A 5,962-nucleotide genomic window follows, 5' to 3' on the forward strand; every position below is an offset into this window, starting at 1 on the left:
TGCTCAGGTCCGCTTCCATGTCTGCAAGTGTACTTTCCATTCTAACGAAAATTGTCTTCTCTACAGTATTTCGTTATCTCGCTCTATCCATTGTTCCAGACATCAAGAATGGGATGACGTGCCGGGAGAGGATCCCGCTCTCCGGTAACAGTGTCATCCTTTGTACCTCGTTCCTAATCAACGATTATAAAATACACTTAGTGTCATGGTCTTCATAATCTAATATCATCTAGAAGGCATCCAAACTTGGGTGCTTTTTCTCCTTACACAATAGCTATGTTTGTGAAAATTTTATTCCAATTTTAATTTGTCTTCCATTCCTTGATTATGACATTGAAGTTAAAGATAAAAGAGTCTCACGTTTTCTCCATGGCTATCAACGGATGATATCCTCTTTATAATCACCAAGTAATCCGAGCGCATGTCAATGTCATTGTTTTCTACGATCGTTTACCCAATGATTTTGCATCCAAAGAAACCTTTTTCCTCAATAAATTATTATCAAGCATGCTAAAAATGAGGATAATTTTAACGGGAATTTTCCTGTCCATCTGTTAGTTGGCATGATTTCCTCATAATGGTTTACATTTTCTGCACTTGCCATGACTCCGTCAGCTTAGATATGTTATAGGTTGGGGGGATGTTTGTGGGTTTGTTTAGATTTTAAGCCTTTTATGTGTTTATCGGCCCCCTTTGGGCTTGGTGAGGGCTTGTTGGGAATGACATCTGAACGTCCTCTATCCACGATTCTTCGACGACACAGACGTGCCAGCAAGAGAGATGAAGCGCGAAAGCCTGAGAAGGATGATGTGACCCACTTAATCCAGTCGACACAGGGGCGTCTTTCTCCTGGCTCCTCCCCAACACACACAATTGCTTCCAGTAGTAATCAGAAGAGATTGCTCTGAGGGCATCGTCTGACTTGAAATGCCAAGATTATTCTTTTTTTCCTTTTGTCAAGAACATGGGTCTATTTCCTGATCTATTCTTTTCCATTGGCAGAGTGTCAATCCCTGTTTTAGTTGTTAAATCGATAGCCTAGATGTTCATATATCGTAGGGAAAGACCGCTATCATGGTTATTCCCAAACGTGTCCTCTTCCGTGTAATGAATAATCTGCACACTCATGGCAAACTTCTGTTGGCGTTCATGACTATGTTTGCAATGAATGCATAGACTTATTTGTTATTTCATACCTCATTCTTACAGGAGTATATAACGTCTTCTTTTGCGTGTTGAAGTTGTATCTATTCTTTTCGCAATTTATCTCATGACTGAATTGCTTCTTCTATGAGACGTGCACTTAAGGCAGCGGTCCGATTGCCCCATGTAAGTAAGTTATATTGCATCATAAATATGAAATGAAATTCGACAGGTTCACTCTACAGGACACCAAGCCATGTGCTTCCATTTGTCCTTATCCATTCTGTAAAACTCCATGCCGTATCTCTGGGCAATACCAACAGGGGTCAAATTTGAATGATAACAATATCTTTGTTCTGTATCAGAGACTTTCAAGGTCATGTGGCTTGAGGATTGTTACTACCCACAGTCCTGTTTTCTACAAGCAAATAGCCCATATCAGGGAATTGGCCTTTTCCAGAAGTAGCAGTTTATGTGCCATGGACGAGGTTTTATCTAGAGATGGAGAAAGAGAAATAAAACCCCACCTGAGACCGAGTTCCCTTGCGAATCTCTCTGAGTGATCAGAACTGAAAGCCAGCATCGCTGACCACAGCCCAGTTAACCTGTTGAAACACAAGAACACCGTTAGGACATTTTGGTAACTGCTCCCACGGGAGAAGTTTTCAGTGCGGAGATTTTGCTAAAGCCTACGAAGAGTGCTGAGGCCAAGAGGGCTGAATGTCCAGGGAACAGAGAAGCAGACCAGTAGACGGTCCCCAGACATAGGTAATATCTACTTTCTCTCCAGCAGCATCTCCCTTACTATTCTCAGGCCTGATGCCGAAGTAACCCAAGTGCTTGTTGCCAGGCCTTGGCTCATATCAACAGTTGTGATGACTCGGCTCTGAAGGTCATTGTGAGGCGTGATGACACGTCTAGCTGCCTAACCAATCAGGCCCTGGGACTCTGTTGGGAGCCTTAAGCCTGCACCCAAAGATAAGAATCACATCCTGAATAAACTCTGCTATCTGTGACCATTTGGACAGCCAGGGCACTGGGAAGTGCCGGCCTTATCTCGTGTCTTTGATCCCCATTTCGCCGCCTGCAGAGCGGGAGCCTGCAACTTCTGACACAGCCCATCTGTTTCTGACCAGCCAGGCAGAAATCACCTCCTCTGGTGGTCGCCAATAAGCTTGTAACGAAATACTCTCTGATCAGTCCCGCCCCTGCCCTCTCCACCTGAGTGTATAAATATAACCACTTGAAAATAAAATTTTGAGGCTTGATCAGAACACTGTCTTGCCTCCACTCTTTTCTCCCGCCCATGTTTTCTTCAAGGTGCGGTCCTCCTCGGGTTCTACGCAATAACTAGGTCCTGCAGGTCGGGACAAGTGGTGCCCAACGTGGGGCTCGAGGCACGGACCTTCACCGGACAGCGCAACAAATAAAAGGCGTACGCAACTAGGAGTGCCTTCCCGGCGACTGCGACCCCCAGACGTCGGAACGGCGGGTAAGTCATTGCTGTCCCATTTTTAACATGGGCCATTCAATCTCCAGAGAGGAGACCTTTATCAAAGAGATAAAGAAGTCGTTAAGGGAGAGAGGAGTTAGGGTTAAGAAAAAGGATTTGGTTAGTTTTTTCTGTTTTGTTGATGAAAAATGTCCGTGGTTCATTCTTAGCGGCCTAGATATTCATCCCTTGAGTTGGCAAAAAGTAGGAGAAGATTTAAATGGATTACTAGAAAAAGAGGGACCAAATGCTGTCCCCGTTAGTTGTCTCAGTTATTGGGGACTCATTCGAGATATCATTGAAGGGGCCGAAACTGATAGTAATAAGAGACAGCTGCTATCGGTAGCCACTGAAACGCTCAAACAGCTCTCTCGCCCCCCATCCGTTAAAGGTGGAGCTACCTCTTCCCCCTGTCCTTCTGTAGTCATGGACGTAGAGCCCTCGCCTCCGTTCGGAGACTCTCTTCCCCAAATATACCCCATAATACCAAAACCCGGCCCTGAACCCCTTGATCCCGGAGATGCAGCTGTTCTGGAGGACGAGGCCGCCAAATATCATGAGCCTGTTTGGCCTTCATCTCATACCCTTTTTGCTGCAGGGAAGCCTGCCACGTGCCCCCCTCCTTACAACCCCCTCCATATCCCTCAGGCGGTTCTTGACCCCTTTTTGGAGACAAAGAAACAACTGCAACAACAAATTCAAAGCCTCAAAGGCGTCTTTACTTTACAGAGTGAATTGGCTAATTTACAATTAGAAATCTCCGCTCTACAAAATTCTATTTTTTCGGGGCCTCAATCTAAGCCTTCTAAGGGACCCCGGGCCAAACCCTTTGTTTTCCCCATCATGACTCGATCCGGTACCAAACCCTCACAGGACCCAGATACAACTCAGGAGGCGTCTACTGACGCCCAAGAGGCCTCTAGAGCCAGCACACCTGATGACCCAGCTTGTGAGGATGTGGCACAATCTGAGGAAGAAGGGAAAAGCCCACATAACGATTCTGAAAATGAGGGAGACTATCAGAACCTTTTGCCTACTGTAGAACGGATAAAATTTAAAACTGTCAAAGATTTACACAGCGCTATAAAGAGCTATGGCCTCACAGCTCCCTTTACCTTGTCCATACTTGAAAGTTTGCCTGGCGATGGCTTTCTGTTGCCGGGAGAATGGATAAGAGTGGCCCAATCTGTGCTGAGTAGGGGAGAATTTTTAACTTGGAAAGCAGAATTTCTTGACAGGGGGGAAACTCAGGCAGTGCACAACCAGAAAAATCCCCGGTCTCCCATGGCCACCTGGACTGCTGATAAGATATGTGGGAGGGGAGACTTTGCCTCTGAGCGTAAACAACGCAGCTTGTCCGCTGGGATCCTTAGTCAAACAGCGGCCGCTGCTATCGGGGCCTGGAGAGCCATTCCTCCAAAAGGTTCGGTCACCACGCTCTTGAGCAAAATAGTTCAGGGGCCCCATGAACCTTTCTCCCAGTTCGTTGCACGTTTACAGGAAACTGCGGAGCGCGTCCTAGGGCCAGAAGACGGGGAAGGGAAACTTGTAAAACAGCTTGCTTATGAAAATGCTAATGCTGCCTGTAAAGTGGCTTTAAAGGGGCACATCCGAAATCTCGATATTCATGGGATGATTCGCTTGTGCAATGATGTCGATTCCACCGCCCATCAAATAAAGTTGACCATCGGGGCTGTAATGCAACATGCTAATAGTAACACTCCTGTTCCCCAAAATACCCCCATTGCCGCTCGGTGTTGCTTCCGCTGCGGACAACCTGGACATGTTGCCCGACAATGCTCACTTCCCTGTACCGGGCAGATCTTAGCTCCCCCTACAGTTCCTGTTCCCGTACTCCGCGCTCCGGGACTTTGCCCGCGCTGTAAGAAAGGGAAGCATTGGGCTAGTGAGTGCCGCTCTAAAACTGATGTCGCGGGCAACCCACTTCTTCCCTTGTCGGGAAACGGGAAGAGGGCCCAGCCCCGGGGCCCAACGCCCATCCAATTCCTCCCGACTACGGGGCCCCGACAGCCGAACAACCAGGCACCCTCCAACGAGCCACCCCAGGCAGCGCAGGATTGGACCTCTGTGCCACCTCCGGTACAATATTAATACCTGAGGATGGGCCCCAAGTCATTAATACTGGGGTCTTCGGTCCTCCCCCTTCTGGAACATACTTCCTAATTCTGGGACGGGCCCCAGCCACTTTATCTGGTATTACCATCTTTCCCTCGGTAGTAGACGCTGACTATGAGGGGGAAATAAAGGTCCTGGCGGCGGCCACGAAAGGGCCTTTAAATATTTCTCCCGGCCAAAGAATTGCTCAAGCACTCCCTGTGCCTTTTACAAAGGGGCTCCCTCATAAGGGGGGTCACCGCGGTGCTTCAAATCCCGGGTCCTCGGATGCATACTGGGTCCAACCCCTTACCAAGGAGCGACCCCTTCTCATGCTGTCTATAGATGGAAGGTCTTTTGAGGGCTTACTTGATTTGGGTGCAGATTCCACTGTTCTTTCCCAAGAACATTGGCCCTCCTCTTGGCCGTTACAGCCCTCCTCCACCCACCTTCAAGGTATTGGCCAATCTCATAATACCCTACAGAGTAGCAAGATTCTTACGTGGTCAGATGGAGAAGGAAACTCTGGTCAAATCCAACCCTTTGTGGTCCCAGGTCTACCTGTTAACTTGTGGGGGAGAGATATTTTGGCACAAATGGGGGCAATATTATGCAGCCCTAACGAGGTGGTCACCAAACAAATGTTACAATCTGGGTTCATACCTGGTAAAGGGCTTGGAAAATCTAATCAGGGAATTAACTCACCCATTGAGACCACCCCAAAAACAAACCGTCATGGTCTAGGGTATAAGGAGCATTTTTCATAAGGGTTACTGATCCTCCTGCACCCCAGGCGGATAAGATCCATTGGAAATCAGGGGATCCTGTCTGGGTTGATCAGTGGCCCCTCCCCTCTTATAAGATTTCGGCCGCCCTCCGTTTAGTGCAGGAACAATTACAGGCTGGCCATTTAGAGCCCTCTACCTCTCCTTGGAATATCCCCATTTTCGTTATTCAAAAAAAGAATGGTACCTGGAGGCTTTTACAGGACCTAAGAGAACTTAATAAAACAATGCAAATCATGGGGCCCTTACAGCCTGGGCTGCCTTCCCCCGTTGCTATTCCCAACAAGTTCTTTAAAATTGTCATTGATCTCAAGGATTGCTTTTTCTCTATACCTCTGCACAATTGGTGGAATTACAAGCTGTAATTGCTGTTTTTTCCAAGCTGCCTACTACTCCCTTTAACCTGTATTCTGACAGTGCTTACGTA

General features: G+C 47.4%; 1 long non-coding RNA gene across 3 annotated transcripts; it reads left to right on the forward strand.

Annotated features, from left to right (window-relative positions):
• The first annotated feature begins 1,088 nt into the window (after positions 1–1,088).
• LOC120607038 (uncharacterized) lies at positions 1,089–4,314 on the forward strand. 3 transcript variants are annotated; one of them, XR_005654039.1, is made up of 3 exons: positions 1,089–1,102; positions 2,750–2,755; positions 3,727–4,314. It is a non-coding gene; the product is annotated as an uncharacterized LOC120607038 (long non-coding RNA). The 3 variants fall into 3 exon arrangements; XR_005654038.1 differs by having other exon boundaries at positions 3,741–4,314; XR_005654040.1 differs by having other exon boundaries at positions 3,902–4,314.
• Positions 4,315–5,962: the final 1,648 nt, after the last annotated feature.

This window comes from Pteropus medius, unplaced genomic scaffold (genome assembly GCF_902729225.1).
Source record: "Pteropus medius unplaced genomic scaffold, Ma_sr-lr_union100, whole genome shotgun sequence".
Classification (NCBI taxonomy): domain Eukaryota; kingdom Metazoa; phylum Chordata; class Mammalia; order Chiroptera; family Pteropodidae; genus Pteropus; species Pteropus medius.